This window comes from Phyllostomus discolor, chromosome 12 (genome assembly GCF_004126475.2).
Source record: "Phyllostomus discolor isolate MPI-MPIP mPhyDis1 chromosome 12, mPhyDis1.pri.v3, whole genome shotgun sequence".
Taxonomy (NCBI): Eukaryota; Metazoa; Chordata; class Mammalia; order Chiroptera; family Phyllostomidae; genus Phyllostomus; species Phyllostomus discolor.
In genome coordinates this window covers 33,427,643-33,446,360 of record NC_040914.2, presented here as the reverse complement: position 1 = coordinate 33,446,360, position 18,718 = coordinate 33,427,643, and the positions used below count along the sequence as shown (strand labels likewise).

The 18,718-nt window shown below is 43.3% G+C and overlaps 1 long non-coding RNA gene across 1 annotated transcript; it reads left to right on the top strand.

Moving 5' to 3' along the window:
- Nucleotides 1–452: 452 nt before the first annotated feature.
- LOC118497544 lies at nt 453–2,430 on the top strand. Its single transcript, XR_004900069.1, has 4 exons — nt 453–539; nt 1,306–1,513; nt 1,720–2,075; nt 2,382–2,430. It is a non-coding gene; the product is annotated as an uncharacterized LOC118497544 (long non-coding RNA).
- The last annotated feature ends 16,288 nt before the right edge of the window (nt 2,431–18,718 follow it).

Genomic DNA, 18,718 nt, shown 5'->3' with positions numbered 1-18,718 from the left:
TTTCTTGTTTTTTTTTTTTAATTAAATGTATTGGGGTGGCATTGGTTGCTAGGATTATATAGATTTTAAAAGTACAATTCTATGCTATGGTATATCGTCTGTATATTGCATATATGCACGATCCTTTTTCAAGAATCTTTTTAGTTATTGTAATCCTTTCAAGCACTCTTTACTAAATTGAATGGATTTTTCTTTTCTTTCTTTTTTTTTTAAGGAAGACATTGTCTATTTTAGTGTTTTCCAGAAATTGTATTTATCTGCCTTTCTGGTATTTAGCTGATTCACTGATGTTCCCTTGTCTCAAGTTGAACCTTTGCCACGTCTCTGACTTAGTTCTTGCTGAACAGGCTGCTGAGAATCCGGGAAAGTGGGATTCCCCGTTCTGTGTTGAACTGGGATTTACTCGCAAGAAGCAAATAGACACAAATACAACGTGAGGGTGGAGACAAGAAGTGGACCGGGATGTATTCGGGGCCTGCAGCGTGGAGAGTACAGATGCCTGCAAGACTGTGTTGAAAGAAACACAACTTCCTAGGAAGGTAGTAGCATCAGCACAGGGTACATCTCTGAGACTCAGCTTTTGTCTGCTATGCAAGTAATGAAATCTTGGATTGAACGGTCTAAGAACTCTCCTGGAGAGACTGTTTGTTCCAGGTTTATGAGGTATGGGCCACCAACAGAGCAAAAACGTTGTTCCTTCGTGGATATTTTTACTCCAAAGTGTATGTCTGTGGGCAGGAGCTCTGGGGGTCAATACTCTCCATAAAGAATCTAAAGGTCAGATCTCAGTAAAAGCAGACTCCTCAACGTCGCTCTATTAAACTATTAACCTTAACTTTACTACATGTAAAGAGCAATCCTCTGTTCCATGCAAATTACATAAAATGTGGCATTTATGTAGCGAGATGATTCTCAGGTTTAAGGGAAACTGGAGGGTTGTTTTTTTTTAACAGACAGAGGTGATGAGCCCTATTGGTTTCTCTTTCTTTTAATGATAATTTTGTTTTGCTCTTACAAGTAGAAAACTCTTCTTGAATTTTTTCCTAATGCTGCATGTTTACCAGCCACATAGAAGAAATCACTGGAAAGGCAGGTTAGGGTCCCTAGGAGTGGTCTGAATTTATTTGTACACTTTCCCCCCTTTTACCTTGAATGGGTAGCTTTTCATCACTGGCCTGTTGTTGCAAGATGGCTTTGATCTGTAAAGACCTCTGTCTTTTTGCAGTCAGAAAGATGAGAGGGTTGAAGGCCAAGTTCAGCTGACTTTTCCTTATGTCTGCCTTTTTCTCCTGCACCGTGACCCAGGTCTCCATGGAGTAAGGACACTCACAACAACCCATTCTGCCTGCAATCCGACATTCTACGCCTTTCTTCTCATCGCTGGCCTTAGAGGATGGTTTGATGAAGTGTCTGTTACACTTTCCTCTTCTGCATGTGAGGGGAGTTCTGAGATACCACAGGCAGGGCCACATCCCATGTGCTGTTTCCAGCTTTACATGATCCTAAAGAGCTGGTGACAAGCCCTGGCTGGCATAGCTCAGTGGATTAAGAATGGGCTGTGAACCAAAGAGTCGCCAGTTCAATTCCTGGTCAGGGTACATTTCCGGGTTGCAGGCCAGGTCCCCAGTGGGGGTCACGTGAGAGACAACTGCACATTGATACTTCTCTCCCTCTCTTTCTCCTTCCCTTTTCTCTAAAAATAAAAATAAAAATAAAGAGCTGGTGACAGAAACCTGGGGACCCTGATGTGAGACTTTCCTGTTTCTACCAACATGTTACGATGAACACTGCTGGCCACTCATTAAATACCTCATTTCACTATATGCTCTATGGTTATAACAACAATGGCTGCCTCATAAAGATTTGAGGAAACTAAATATGTGGCTAGTGCATACTCATGCGCAATAAACGTTTTATTGTTCATTTCAGGGAGATGTCTTCTAAGTTGGTGAACAGTGGCACAGAAAGGAACAAGCCACAGAGAACAAATGATGTGCCTTGTTCAACCCTCTCCAAACTGGCTAGAACTTGCTGCTTGATTCGGGTGGCGGAGTCAGGAGGGAATCCCTCAGGAGGTATTCTGCACACGGAGTTAGAGCAGTCATCTGGAGGGTGGGCATGCAAAGTTCGTGTGTGACTGTCCACATAGAACACCAACTGCCTACGTGAGGTCGGTGGGATCCCTCCAGGAGACAGACCCTGACCTGTGTCCCAGTTCCCACACTGTCGGGCGCTACAGTGAGAGTGTTCGTGGAGAGTTTCTGGAACCACGCTTGGCAATAGAGATACCCATCTGCCTTAGCCATAGTATTAAGATCCAAATGGGCCATCACCTCGAAATTTCAAGATGCCATATCCAGACCCTTCTTACTATTTTACAGCTGGGAAGCCTGAAGCACAGCCAGGTGAGGACAGTCACCCACCCAGAGCCACCCGGAGAATGACGGGCCTGGAAAGTCCGCCCACCATGCCAGACTGCACATCTCATTCCTCAGCATGGAAGCCCACCGCCCATCATGCGTGAGTAGCGAACAGTCTGGAAGTTTGACTGTTGTATCTGCCTCCCCAACCCTGAGGCTCTTCAGCAGCCCATTCTCTGAACCCCACACCAAAGAACGGCCTTGGGGTCTCCCCTGGCCCTGCTGACAGTACGATTCTCCTAGGAACCTCTCTGTGGGGCACAGCCTCCAGCTGCAGCCCGTAACATTAAGAAGCAGCCTCCTAAATCCAAGAACCTGTTATATGGTGCCTACTGAAATGCCAATTTTTAAAAAATTAAATCTATTAGGGTGACAGGGGTTAAAAAGTTTATGTGGAATTCAAGTGTACAATTCTATGACACATCATCTGTATATTGTATATCTGTAAGTCAGGGGGTTTTTAAAATGTTTTTAAAAGGTTTTATTTATTTATTTTTAGAGAGAGGGGAAGGGAGAAAGAAAGGGAGAGAAACATCAGTGTGTGGTTGCCTCTCATAGGCCCCCTACCAGGGACCTGGCCTGCAACCCAGGCATGTGCCCTGACTGGGAATCGAACCAGCCACCCTTTGATTTACAGGCCAGCACTCAATCCACTGAGCCACACCAGCCAGGACCCACAGTCAGATTTTCAATTTTAAAAGTAAAATAGGAGGTCCACGAGCCTCCACCTGTCCCCTCCAAGAAAAACATACAGTGTAATGTTATTATCAAAGCTAGACAAAGCTGGGCACCACTAACGTGGTAAGGACAGGATTTTAAACAGTAATATACCACTGAAATAGGAGAGAAGGGTCCGTGTGAAATGAACGCAACTTCTATTTGTACAGGAGCAACTGGGCATTTTAAAGGTGAAGGGAAAGGTTTGGAGGTGAAGAGGGGCTCAGTAGAGTCAGGGAAGTGAGAAAATGGCAAAGGGTTGGTCAGTGTGAATTGACCAGGGCAGCTGTGCCTGCTCGCTGACAAAGATTGATGTGAAAGGACAGGGGACAGAGACCCTATGGACCGAGACCCTATGCTTCCTAAGTATTTCAAGGGAACACCTTTCAGGTCCTTGAGAAGGGCACCCCCGTGCTGAAGAAATACACACGTCAAAGGGAGGGAGGAAGTATTCAGAGATGTAATCCCATTTTAGTCAGTGCTCTAAGAAAAGTGCATCAAAGCCTATCACCAGCTGTTGTCTAGGGCAAACAGTCAATTATTTGGGCCACCTTGAGTCATCCTAGGGATGGAGCTGTTAGAAACTAAGATAGTATTTGTTTAAATCTTTGAATGGAGAAGAGAAGAAGGATAAGACTATTGGTACTGACAGTCTGTAGTTTTTCTTGGGCCAAGATTGAGATCTGGTTTAAAAGAAGGCTCAAGGGAACCTGGTTAAGGTCAGAGGTGATCTGTCAGTATCAGACACAGCATTGCATGCTGAAATTCACACGGAGTCTCCACAGACCCCACATCATCAAAACCCTCCCGGAAAGGGACAAGCAGGAAGGTCTTATAATGCTTGATTTCAAAGCATGTTACGCAGCTACAGTCATGGAAACAGTGTAGTACTAGTACAAAGACAGTCATAGAGACCAGTGGGATAGAAGAGATTGCTCAGGAATAAACTCTTGCATTTATGATCAAATAATTTCTGACAGGGGTGCAAAGACCACTCATAGGGGTTGAGCAGTCTTTTCTACCAGCGGTGTGGGAAAACGGGAGATCCACATAGGAAGTAGACGTTTTGACCTTTACCTTATCCCAGATACAGAGAAGAACTCAACATGGATCAAATACCTAAATATAAGGCCTGACAGTCTCAATATTCTTAAATAGGAAATAGAGGGAGGCTTAATGATATTGAAGAGGGAAGAGAGAAATGGGAACTTCTTTAATGGGCACAGAGTTTGTTTGATTTTAACAAGAAGTAAAGAATTTTCGATATTTCCCTGGTGAGTGTGGCTCAGTGGATTGAGCGCCAACCTGTGAACTAAAAGGTCACTGGTTGGATTCCCAGTCAGGGTACATGCCTGGGTTACAGGCCAGGTCCCCAGTCGGAGGCATGTGAGAGGTAACTAATCAGTGTTTCTCTTTCACATTAATGCTCTCTCTCTCTCTTCCTCCCTCCCTTCCCCTCTCTCTAAAAATAAGTAAACAAAATCTTTAAAAGAGAGAGGGGAAGGGAGGGAGAAAGAAAGGGAGAGAAACATCAATGTGTGGTTGCCTCTTGCGCACCCCCAACCTGGTTCCTGGCCCACAACTCAAGGCATGTGCCCTGACTGGGAATCAAACCAGTGACACTTTGATTCACAGGCCAGCACTCAATCCACTGAGCCACACCAGCAAGGGGGGCAGGGCATAAGATATTTTTTTTAAATGAAGTTTAGATATTAGTTGCACAACAGTGTAAATGTACTTGCTATTACTAAACTGTATACTTAAAAATGGTTAAGGTGGTAAACTTTGTATTGCATGCAGTTTACCACAATTAAAAACTTTTAATTTTAACAGGATGATATTGTCATATATACATATTATACATTCATATCTTTTTCTATGTGAATACATTAACTTAGGCTCTCCAAAATAGCATTAATAGCTCCAGCATCTTTGTATTTCACTCACAGTTTAAACCAAATGAATAATAAAAATTATCTTATTTGTATAGAAGACAAAATGGAGCTTATTATTTTAAACACTTTATTTATTAGTTGAATATTTATCCTTGTTACTGCTGTTTCTGGTCTTCCTGGGGCCTTCTTGCCCTCCACCCGAACCGGTCCCTCTAGGAGTAACACTGAGATGTGCTTAGGGAATCCAAAGATCCCAGTTGCAGCCCATCAGGCACTCCATTCTTTGTTGTCTTCCCTCCCCACAAGTTTGTGTCATCTCTCTAAGGACATATTCTTCCTCTCTATTTGCTAACCATTGGCTCTTTTAAAATTAAGAACTTTAAATAGGAGCAGAACCACTAAGCGAGACATACAATTAAAAAGTTATGTTATCATGGGGGAAAGACAGGCAGAACTGAAGCTCAGTGCGTTTTATTAACTCAAGGGGAAAATATCCAAAAACAGCCTGAGTTTTCAGGTCAGTTTCTAAAGTGAGATAATGACCGAGCGAGTTATTAGAACACTGCATTGGTTTGCTGGGGCCACCATGACAAAATGCCACAGGCTGGGTGACTTAGAAAACAGAAACTTATTTTTCTCACAGTTCTGGAGCCCAGAAGTCCAAGACCAAGGTAGTGGTGGGTTTGGTCATTTCTGAGCCCTTTCCTCTGGCTGGAAGATGGCCCCATTCCCACTGTGTCCTCCTGTGGTCTTTCCTGTCTGTGTTATCATCCCTGATGTCACTTTAAGAGGCCAAATTTTCTCTTCTATAAAGGTACCAGTCAGACTGGTTAGGGCCTGCACCAATGGCTTCATTTAAACTTTTTTCCCCCCTTAGTCACCTCTTTAAACGTCCTCATTCCAAATGCATTCACATTGTGAGGTGTGGGGGTTTAAGGCTTCAACATAGGAATTTGGGGAGACACATTTTAGCACGTAACAAGCACTCATACTGATTTCAAGGCTACAGAAATAATGGGGTTACTAATCAGAGGCATTCGTGTGTAACAAGACAAGAAGAACAACGTGTTTGTAAAACAGGAGAGGACCCTGGGGCAAGAGATCAGTCTGCACATGCAGGTGGCATGCTTATCACTTTACATAGGAGGTGTAAATGGAAAATGTCTACTATGAGAAAGGGACAGTCATATTTTTCACAGTTGGAGGGCACTACTAATTTAAAGAAGACTGAAAATGAGGAAATTGATGCAATAACTTATCTATTTTCAAGTTGGGATTTTTAAGGTAACATTCAGCCTTGTTCAGTAGATAATTCACTGTATTTCAACAAATGCATCCAGGCATGCAAGTACCATGGTGATTAAGATTCAGAAAATTTCCCATCCCCTCCCCGCCATATTTCTGCTGTGCCCCTTTGTAGTTTATCCCTATGTGTATCCTATTTTCTGTGCAATTGTAAAATATATTTTAATTTATATATTCAATTATGCATTATGGGTCTAGATAAAGACAATTGAATTTGATTCATTCGTTTTTTGGAAACTAAAAAAAATTGAGGTGCAATTTTATGGCATGTGAGGATTGTTACATGTGAGGATTGGCTAAATGAACAAGAAAGATAAATTTTCTCCTTTACCCAAAACATTAGTCAAGTAGAAATTTAAACCAGCAATGGAAATCAGACTAGGTGTGCAGTAAAGGAGAATGTGTATCGTTCTCTTGCAACCACAGGATGTGCTGGCATGCAACCGGAATTTGAATAGTCATAGATGGTTTCCTGAAGGAAGCAATTTATGATTAACTACATAAAGAGTAAGTAGCAGAAGCCGTGTAAATTAGAGCTAAGGAAGACAGAAGACAGGCTTGTATTTTGGTTGGTTTATTGACTGTATAAAAGTCAAAATATTTGAGGCATCATGTTGAAAGTAGCAATTTCAGTATATCTGAAGAGAGCTGGAAATATATGCCTGGGCTAGATGTTTGGAGGACTTTATTCCATGTTAATGTGTTTGGATTTTATAGTTGTTGCTTGTTTGTTTTTAAGTTTCGTCACAGTCTGCTTACTAAGAACACAGCTGGTGTAACTAAAATTAAAATTTTGGGAGTCGTGTATGAAGTTTGAAGGGGAAAAAGTAGTGTTTAAAGTCAGAGTCTGTACAGGCAAAGGAAGAGTGTGGGGTGGGGAAAACTAAGAGACAAACCAAGCATCAGAATGGCCACAGAAAAATTTAGTATTTTCCGGGAACAGCCTAGAGGGAGGCAATTCAGCCCCAAACGGAGGTTACTTGCTTGCCTTTAGCTCATCATCTCAAATTTCAGAGGTCCCTGCTAAGCTGTTTTGAGGAATCAAGGATCCCTGGTCTCGGAGCGCCCTCTAGCGTCGACGCAAAGGAGAGGTTAATGACAAGTGAATTTAAAAGTTCAGGGAAAAGACAGGATCCAGGGGCCAGAAATGCTTGTGTGCATTTGAGCAGGGTTTTGAAAACATTCACTTCAAAAGTGAAACCGTGCAGTTGCTGCGGCGCGAGAGGATGTGCTTCTTAATTTTTCTCAGTAAAGATGCAGGGAAGCTGGCCCCGACCCACTTTACATCTTCTGCTGGTCACTTAAGGGTTAAAAGTTGGTGTGTCTGTGTGAGGAATGGATCTCATTCACAAACCTGTGCGCCCCGGAGTGTGTGACCGCGGACACACACAGCGCGCTCACAGTCACTTATACAGCTAGTTCAGCTGACTGCACTGCCACGGGTGTTCATCCTTGCTGCACTGTGCACGCCTATTTACAGACCGTTTCCCTCTGCGATCGCGCCTATATTCTTGCATGTAATTTCTTAGGCTAACGCCCTAATAGATAATTGTTTAAAACGTCTTGCATTCTAATAGGGAGGGCTGGCGCGTTTGTGCGACCCTCCTCCGCTAAGCCGCGCCGCCTGAGGCCCGCGGGTCCCACCCCGCGGCGCCAACAGCACTAAGAGAATGCGGTTTAGCTCCGCGGCTTGCGGGAGAGACGCCATTACGGCCGGCTCGCTCGCAGTGCACGCCGGGAAGGTCACGTGATCCCGAGGCCGCGGCTGCGTCAGGGGCGGGCCCTCTGCGAGTCCGACCGGACTGTTCGGTCCTTTTGTTCCCTTCAGAGTTTCCGGTTCCGCCATCTTCTGCCGGTCCTTCCTTTTTAAGGCACCCTCTGAGTGTTTCCTGTCGCTCCTTTACGCCACAAAGACTTGAACAAATATGAGTATTCCTGTCACAAAAATTTTCCTTTCTAGGCTTCGTTATCATTGTTTTAGTTCTGGCTTTTAAACTTGGTATGACGCTCGGGTTTTTTTTTGGTTTTTGTTTTTCAGAAATATACGTACTGAGGCGTTTCCACAGCCCTCTTCCCACTTTCATAATTATCAAACATTGCCTAAAACCGCACATTCATAACCTTTATTTTTAACTATTAACTCCTTTCGGTTTGTTTATTGCATTCATCTGGAAAATTTTTAGTATTTTTAAATTTTTATTTACTGCTTTTAGAGAGAAACACGGATGTGCATGTGCCTTGACCAGGGGTCAAACCCACAACCTTCACGCATGGGGTGGGTTGCTTACTAGGCACGCAGCTGAGCTACCTCACCGAGCCCGCTTCAATATTTTTTTCATATTGAGTTTGAGCGTCTTCTCTATGGGCTACTACTTTCATCACTTTTGTATTGTCTTTAAGGTTCTCTATTGATTTCCTAATTTAAAAATTTTTTTCCAACAAAACATCTTTGATATGAGGGCCTCTCAGGGGTTTTAAAGTCAAACTCAGCCCCCCATTACATAATTACATTATGTAACACTTTATTATTATATTCTAGTTGTGCAGGTTTGACAAAGTCTTACAGCCTTTAAAATAGCTGTTGGGCCTTGCTTTTCAATGGATGCTGAGGTGTCTCGCTCCCTTCCCCAGCTCTCACCTTAGCACTGAACAGTCTGTCCCCATCCCTGTTTTTCCCCTCAGAAATTGTACTACCTTACATTTACCTATGTTATTTTTTCAGTTCTGGTTTTTCTTAAAAAAAAATCCCCAAACTGTAATTCAAAGACTGGGATATTTTTTTTCCTCCTGTAAAGGGCAAGATATTAAGTAGTTTAAGCTTGGGGGGGGGTTTTCTGGTCTCTGTCAGAGTTGTTCATTTCCACAGTCACATCATGGAAACAGCCATGGAAATGAAAGGGCATGGCTGTATTCCTGCAAAGTTGTTTTTTTTTTTTTAAATACAAACGCCTGGTTTGAACAAGGAAAATAGTTTCTGACCCTGCAGCTTAACTAGCTCCTTGCTCATGGTAAAAAACACTGTAGTTTATACAGCCTCAAAAGTCATGTGTATTTTCATTTTGTTAATGATTTTTATTGTACCTCCATTTTGTGCTTGATGACAGAGTGTTTAAGCAGCACTACAGAAGGGGAGGGGAAGGGAGGGACTCCCAACGTAAAGACACGATGGTCTGTTATGCTGATTAGTGGGTTCTCTTGTTCCATGCCTTGTAAACTTCTTTATTTTGAGTATACTGTTGTTGTTGTTTCTTTTTGAAAGAGGAATATATGCAGATAGTAGTGCTAAGGAAAAAATGTATTAACATTTAAGATGGTAAAGCAGACTTTGTTCAGGACCATTTGTAATAGGTGTAGGGATCAGTGCAATGGGATTTTACAGTAAGGTAGAGAGGTTAGGCTCAATTCCAAATGCAGCAAGGGCAAGTGGGAATGTATAACCAAGGAGTAGGGGTGAACATCAGTATATTTAAAAAGTTACTAAGAGGAGCCCTGACCCATGTGGCTTAGGCATCATCCTGCAGACCAAAAGGTCACAAGTCCAATGCCCAGTCAGGGCACAGGCCTGGGTTACGGGTCTCTAACCCAGTAACCCAGGGGCAAACAAGAGGCAGCCAATTGATGTTTCAAACATCAGATGTTTCAGGCATCTCCCTCTCTCTCCCTTTCTGTCCCTTACACTTTCTCTAAAAATAAGTAAATAAATAAATCTTTCAAAAATTACTAAGAAGAAACAGGGCAAGAGAGATTCTGGCTAACTCAACCTAACAGGATTCTTGCTAAAGACAGACAGGGCAGATCAGACCCAAACTGGGGGATGGTGGAGGATGAGCAACCTGATTAAATATTGAGGGTGATTAATGATATGGGCTGGGAGGGTCTGGTTAAAGTGGCTTAGCAGGTTTCCAGCTAAAACTAGATTTGCTAAGGAAGGGCACAGATGGGACTAGGGGACATTTCAGGAACCTGACTAAAGTTTAGTCGTGCAAATATCTGGTGGAAAAAAAAAGAAAGAAAAATGGAAAAGAAAAACTATTATTTTTTTTAGTTAAAGAAAGTCTACCTTACACCAGTGATTCCAGAGATTAATCACTGCAGTGCACTACCACTATTAAGACCTTTATGCTCTTTTTTTACATATATTTATAAAATACTTTAATGTATTTCACTACAATTGTTTTTGTTGCCTGTGTTTAAATATATTATTCATAATGTATAAGGGTAATATTAATTTAACCTCATACTTCCTTATTCAAAGCTTATTTTTTGGCAGGCACTGTTATGAAATTAAAACTCAGAAAACATACATGGAGTGTATTCTATAAACTTAACCACTGCATAGATGAGCAAAAAGGTGAAGTTCATTTAAAATTCTAAAGCAGCAGGGAGTGGTGGGGCGGGGTGCAAAACCATCCTCTCTCTGGCTGCAGAGACCATGTCACCCCCCTGCGCTGGATGGTCATCTCACACATTCCTGTTGATTCATGGCCTGGGAGACAAATCCTGCCCCAAACTATTTTTATAAGTCAACTTTGACTGGAAAAGCCATGCTCATTTATTAAATTGTCTGTGGCTTCCTTAATGCAGCCATTGCAATGTTCAGTGATATTAAGAGAGAAACTAGATATTTCGTCAAGCCAAAAATATAATCCATGTGGTACTTACACCACCCGGTTTCCACGTGAGTCCAGGCAGCTCGGTCTGGGAATGCTAAGCAGGATGCTTGGGCAATTAGAGTGGGTGGGTGTCCAGTGCATTCATAAGTTACTTCGTTCTCCAGGTCCTTTCTGCACAACCTTCCAGGACTTTGTGCTTCCCACCCACTCCACGTTTCAGTCCTCTTACCATGAGTTTGGCCATGTATTGGGTGAAGTGGTCCCAGTACAGAAAGAGAAAAGGAAAAGCAATGGTGGTTGGCCCCACTGTCTTCACACTGCAACTGCTTCCAGTGGGGGAGAAAGGTTCCCTGCTCTTAGTTTTGGTTTGCGTGGCCGCGGTTAGCTGCCAGTGTCACCGTGACAACAGGGCGGCCTCCGGGTTTGGGAAGGAGAGGTTGGAGAAAGGAAAGGGGGAGGGGAGGAAATTCTGCAGCCTCTGAGGATTATGGGTTCCGTTTTCCTCCTCAGACTAGAACAAGAGGGTTTCTCCCTTCTGGGTTTCTGGCCATGTCAGGTTCAGGCGAGGAGATACACCAGGGGAAAGAGAAGGAAGCTCAGCCCCAGGGAATTCAGCAGACTTTGAAACCCAGTGTTCTCCATCTCTCCCTCGTCACTATTCACTCTCGGAGCCTCAGTTCTCTGTAGCTGCAGTCAGTGGGAAAGTCAGGGCCTGGTGCGCTTCCCCATCTCACCTGGGAGAGGAGCCCCGAAGGCAGGGTGTGCCGCCTTTTTCACTTCGGCCAAAGATGTGTTTGACTTGTGTTCCCAAATTCATATTTATACTCATAAAACATCGTGGGATGCCCCAGTCCTTCATTTTTGCATTTAAGAATTTAAATTTAGTTTTAAGCTACTATTTGTATGTAAATTTTCCGATATTTATAAATTACAATGGTGTTCAGTACCACATTTTTGTTGTTTGAAAAAGAATGCCACTTTAATAGGAAATGAGATTTTTTTTAAAGATTTTATTTATTTATTTTTAGAGAGGGAAGGGAGGGAGGGGGGGAGAGAGAGAGACAGACAGACAGACAGACAGACACATCAATGTGCGGCTGCTGGGGGTTCTGGCCTGCAACCCAGGAATGTACCCTGGCTGGGAATCGAACCGGAAATGAGATTTTTAACACGTGTTTCCTCTTTTAGTATTTCTATATTTTTCCACTGTAATAAGCCCAGTGGGTATCAAAATGGGCAGAAGTCTTTGCTCTGAGTCTTTTGCCGTATTTTAAATTTCCATGAATTCTACATAGCACGGCTTTCTTTAACTTTAAAATGTGTTGTTTCGTCCAGCAGGATTTTGAAATAAATATAATGGATGTGTTCAAACCAACTACAAAATGGACACTGAGCACGTTTAAGTCCTCATGGAGCTAAGCTTAAGATTCAGAACTTGCTGAACGTGCATTTGTGCCAGAACGGGCTACCTCCCCACTATTCAGTCCATCAGTGAAGAGGAGCATCTTCTCGTGGTGCGCCCTTCCGTGTGCTCTTTGTCCTTTATTCCTTCCCCTCCCCAAGACTGACCATGACATTTGTAAGTTTTCCTCTGTCCACCTTTGGGGTTGCCCTGCCTCCAGAGTCCCAGCACTGTTGTCATTTTTAGGCTCCTGGCCCCCTCGCACTAAGGCATTCCCGAGGTCTCTGTGTTGAGACCCTGTAACTGTGGCTATTATCATGATTATGATTACTATATGGTCTTCACATTTCGTACTTTTCTCACCTCTCATCAGTTCTCCAGGCCACACAAAAATGCAATGTATGTTTGCTTTCATTTGTTGCAAGTTAGCTGCAATGACTTGAAGTTTTGGAAAGTTGTGGGGAATGTGCAGAGGGAGCAAGCAGAATATCAGCAGAGTAACATAGACTTCCAAGAATCCTATTTAGAAATATGTTCTGATTTACTTATCTGTGACTTAAAATTGTGATACTTCTCATAAACATGTAAATACACCTTTGGCCTCATTGATTTTTAGTATTTATGAATGTAGAAGTCTCAAGTGTAGACTGTGAAAATCTGCATAAATCCTAAACTTCCTTTAATTTAACCTTTCATTGGTAACCACTGTCACAGTCTTGGTGTTCCTTTTCTAAACATGACCTCTGCTTATAAAATACTTAAGTGAATTAGTGTAGTGTGTGTTGTGTGTGTGCACATGGATATGTGTTTGTGTTTCTGTGAATATACATGTAACCACAATAATAGTTTCGAACTTTGATGGCACAGTGTGTGCCAGAACTCTACTTTGGGGGATTCTTTATCACAAAACTTTCGCACGATGTAGTATTATTTTACCCATTAAATAGGTGAGGACACACTTATAATTCTTTTTTTAAACAAGATTTGATTCTTTTTTAAAAACTTTTTAAGATTTATTTATTTATTTTTAGAGAGGGAATGGAGGAAGAAAGAGATAGAGAGAAAAACATCAGTGTGCGGTTGCTGGGGGCCGTGGCCTGCAACCCAGGCATGTGCCCTGGCTGGGAATTGAATCTGCGATGCTTTGGTTTGCAGCCCGTGTTCAATCCACTGAGGTATGCTAGCCAGGGCTCATACTTATAGTTCTTGAAACAACTGGTTCAGGTCTGTAAAGGCCTTAGTAGATATTGCCAAGCCCTGAAACTTCTGTTACTAAGTGTAGAGACCACCCCCTTCATCATGTCGATGGGTAAACCCCTTCCCTTGGTTCAGTGTTTTCAGACTTGTGGATATTTGCTGGAGATCACACAGCTGCTCTTCTGTCTCACCTTCCCTTTCTCACAGAACGGCTTGGAAGCAGATCTACGATATTCAGAACACAGCTGCACAGACCCAAGGCCCCAGGAGCAATGGGAGAAGAAGGGGCTTCAGGCCTGTCGTCTGTTGTTTGTTTGAGGGTTTCGTCCTGGTGCACTGCGTGATTATCAAACATGATATGGAGACCAGGCCTTGGACACAGACTCTTCGTGTTTAGCATCTCTACAGCAAAGTGTATTAATACCAGCATTGTAACTGCATACGTTCAAACACAAGTGTCTAAAGTTTCTCTACCCATTCATCTCTTTTTTTTTAAAATTACAGTTTACACTCAGTATTAGACACAGGATCTTCACCACCACAGCTGCAACCGCAGGACCTGCTTGCAGGGAAGAGCTGTGCACCCTTCCTGCTGGTGACCTGGTACGTGTCTTCCACACGGATTCTGAAGACTGCACAAACCTGCGGTCAGTCTAAGTCATACTTTCTTTTGGTCTCAAGTTAAGACAAAACAAAACTCCCTGAACTTCTGAACTTCACCAATCTCATCAACAGTGCACACGGTCAACAGGAAATTGCAGCTGGAGAGACAGAGTGTGTAATGTCTTCTCCACATTAAATCCAGTAACAAGGAGGCCCTGCTGAGCTCTGCAGAATCCATCATGACTGCAGGGAACCACAGGCTCTAAATATTAATTGTTGATTTTTTTCTGACCTGGTATTTTTCTATCTAGAGTAATGAATGGGCTGAGAAAGAAAAAAAAAAAAAGCCACACACAGAAAGAACAGTATCCTTTCTTTGTTCATCACAGCAAAATAGTTATTGCCGAACACACATATATGCTTCTGAACTTACAATGGGGTTATGTCTGTATAAAAACATGTATCTTCCAACAGAGGTCCCCATCCTCTGAGCCGTGGACCAGTACCAGTCCAGGCCTGTTAGGAACCCGGCTGCACAGTAGGTGGGGAGCTTGAACGTCATGCGTTTAAATCATCCCCAAACCATACCCCCACCCTGGTCTGTGGAAAAAATTAGCTTCCACAAAAATCGTGCCAGGTGCCAAAGAGGTTGGTGATCCCTGAGAGAGCTCATGAGGAAAGGCCGTGGGAGCACAAGGTAAGAAGGCAGAGTCTGCAGGCCAGGGAGAGGACCCTCCCCAGCAAGCAGCTCCGCTGGCACCTTCATCTTGGGCTTTCCAGCCTTCCAAACTGTGAGAAAAATGTCTGTTGTTTAAGTTGTCCAGTCTGTGTTTTCTGTTATACTGCCCCACACCTGTGAAGAAACATGTCTAGTAGAATGAGGCTAAAAACAAAACAAAACAAAACAAAAAACACAAAGTCTCAGTGCTGCAGCTGAGCCTCAGTGTAAAAACTTAAAGCACTGTGGAAATATTAACCATTGCCTAAAGTGTACTAGGTTTTGAAATTGTTATAGGCCACATTCATGAGTTCTGAGTTTATTCACTATTCATAAACTTTATTGGGGGCACCAGTCTTAGGCATGCAGGGTATACAGTTGTCAAGCCTTCGGCCTCAAAAGGTGCTGAAGCTGAGTGTGGGCTTTCAGGGTGGATTCTGTATGAGCAAAGGAGACCTAGGAGCAAAGCCAAGAGGTCCTGCCCATCTGAAGGGGCTGCAGGTTTTCAGCTGAAAACCTTCTCGGCCACATAAGCATCCCTGGGAAGCTCTCAGAGTTAGACCACGGTGGTGCCTTCAAATTCACACTCTAGCCACCTCTTTGTATCCTTTGTGTGTTTGTTTCTGCAGCTGTTGTTGTTGTAGTAATTGAACTTGAATTTTCACAGTCTTCTATGGAATGAATGGTTGTGCCTTAAATACAGAAGTTTCTCTTCAAGGGCCTGCATTTCTAAATATTTATTATGCCAAAAAAGTATTTCTTAAATTAAGTCACACTAGATTAACATATTAACTAAAACTTCTTCTTAAGGTAAACATACTATGTAAAATTTCACTGAAAGGGAAGAAAAATTACCACCAAAAATTTTGATGGTTGTCTACTTGTAATCTTTTAGAAAACATGCATTTTTAATGATTTATTTCTTTTCCATTGTATTGAGATATAATTGACATATAGCATTGTGTAAGTTTAAGGTGTACATGGTGTTGATTTAATACCCTTACGTATTTCAAAATGATCATCACCTTAGTGTTAGGTGATACTTCAGTTATGTCACATAATTACTGTTTCCTTTTGGGGCAGGAACATTTAAGATCTACTCATTTAGCAACTTCCAAGTATACGATATGGCATTATTATCTATAATCACTATGCTGTGTGAATATGTTTCCCCAAAACATATTCATCTTATAAGTAGAAGTTTGTACCCTTTGATTATCTCCCTATTTCTCCAGCCCCCACCCACTAGTCCCTAGTAACAACCACTTTATTCTCTGTTTCTGAATTCAGCTTTTTTGGATTACAAATACAAGATCCTACAGTATGTGTCCTTATCTGCCTGACTTATCTTACTTAGCATAATGCTGCTAGTTTTCACAGTGGCAGCGTTTCCTTCTCTCTCATGGCTCAACGATACTTCACTGCATGCGTGTGTATCACATCTCCTTTATCCACGCATCTGTAGATACACTGTAGAATTACGACAATATTGATGACTGCTAGTATTTATCGAGAATGTGTTATATCACAGGTACCGATTTAAATGTCTTCCATCATTTAACAAATCCTCATAGCCAATGTGTGCATTGTATGGTATGTTAAGTGTACAGAGAAATAAGGAGGAATTTCACGCAAGGTCACAGAAGCAAGAAGTGCTGAGGTCAGGACACTGAGCCCGTGTTGCCTCTGCAGAGATGGGCATGTCCCTCACCACTATGCTGGGATGCTCTGAAGGTGTAATTGCTTGTTCTGGATGCCTTTCAACTTCAACTTTGGGCTCTTAAAAGTTTTCATAGTATTTCACTGCATCGATGGGCCACAGTGGTTTTCCAGGTCACTATTTTTCTTGATATTTCAATACTTAGTTCTTGTTCAGCTTTCATTATTGCCTGCTCTGAGAAGCAATGCTGGAATAGGCCCCCTAGACACAGAACTGAACCTTGTACACATTTTTGTGAGAGAGACTCATTGGGTCCGAGGGTGTTCCTCTCAGATATTGTTAGGTTCTGCCCAATTGCCGGCCGCATCTCCTCCATGTCACAAGGTGGCCCGACTACTTTTATTCATTTTGTTGGATGGGTTCAGACCCATTCTCATGTTTGTAAATATATCACCTCGTATATAATTTTTTAATAGCTTAACCATTTTTCTGTCATTAGCTATTTCACTACTCTCTGTGTTTCTGACCAGAACACTGCTCACCTCCAGGCAGCGCTGGGCCAGCCCTTCAGCTCATCCGCTGGGTGCGTTTAATGGGAGGGCACAGTGGGGGCTGGGGCTCAGGGAGGAGATGCTGCTGGGGATGGGCTGCGGCTGTGGCTGCGTCTTGTGGATCGCCATTTTCAGACTGTCGTCCAGGTGTCACGTGGGCATGACTTTAGTGGTGAGGTATGAAATACCACACCACAGTCACACCCAGAGGCAATGAGCTTACTGTTGACCTGCATGAGAAAATCCTAGGATGAGCAGGTCAGGGCCCTCGGGAAGCTTCAGAATGTCCTCATGCACCCAGCATCCACCCGATGTGCTTTCCCGAACCCTCAGTGGGTAGCTCTTCCCTTCTCCCTCCGATTCCGGAAGGTGCCTGGAAGGGAACTGGTATTCCCATCAGGTGAGGACGGGAGTGGTAGTCACGTGGGGCACTCACCCACCCCGGATGCTCAAACAAAGCAGCCGAGCCCCTCAGCCAGGCCTGACAGGTCAGGAGAAGGGCTGTGAGCAGGGTTGGGTGTCCACCACAAGCTCAGTGAATATTGGCAATGGTTTGAGTTACTATATCTCACGTGCATTTTCTGTTTTCATCCTCAAAAAATCCCCAGGGCACATTTCTCTCCAAAGTGTGGGGTGACTTGAGACCGAACGGGGCCACCTTGGCTGTTTAAGACCCCGCCCCAAGTGGCAGGGCTGAGATGTCGAGTGACACCAGCAGAGACCATCAAACTTTCCAGGAAGCACTCGGCGTCCTTGTCATCCCATAACACTTGGTGCGCTTACTGGCCCTTTAAGGTCTGTCCTCTGTCTTACCTTCTCATTTGTCCCCGTTTGTACATGATCTTCCCGTTTTACAGCAGCGCATTCCACAGGCACGCACTGAGGTGCTGTGCTGACTCTAACTCTGGCTCCAGCCCTGTGTGTTGTGTCCTGAACCTTGGGTAGGCATTAAAGTCGGAGGGGAGTCCCCCAGGTGGTGCTCAGTAGGCAGCTGGAATTTTCTAAGGAAAGATACGAGACCTGGGCTTTTGAGATGTTAGCAGAGACAGTGTTGTCAGCCATGACCTTGAATGGAGAAAATGTGTGACTATACAAGCCTGTGTCCCATTCCACTGGAAGGAGGCACATGCTAAGCAGGTGAAAATGGGCCACAGGTCTCCTTGGCTCAACTGCACGAGGGCAAACACAAGCAATGGTGAGAACTCCCACAGGTCTGCTGGGAGTCCTGGTGAGCGCCAGGAGGCGGGGAGGGCGTGCCTGGAGCAGCCCCATGCCCGATCTCACTGTGGCTGTTGGTGGCACTGTGCATCTCTTGGAAGTTCATAATCAATTTTTTTTCTGTGTGTGATTTTAAATTAATCCTAATTTTTGTTGTGATATAATTGAAATATAACATTGTATAAATTTAGGGTGTGCAAGGTGTTGATTTGATACATGTATATATTGCAGTATGATGACTCTAGTTAGCTAACACCTCCACCCATCACACGATCATCATTTCTTTATGGAGGGAAGACATTTAAAATCTAGTTTCTTAACCATTTCTACATGTACAGCAGGGTTTTGACAGCTACAGTCATTGGGCTGTGCATTACACACTCAGCACATGTTCATCTTCTTACTGCAGGTCTGCACCT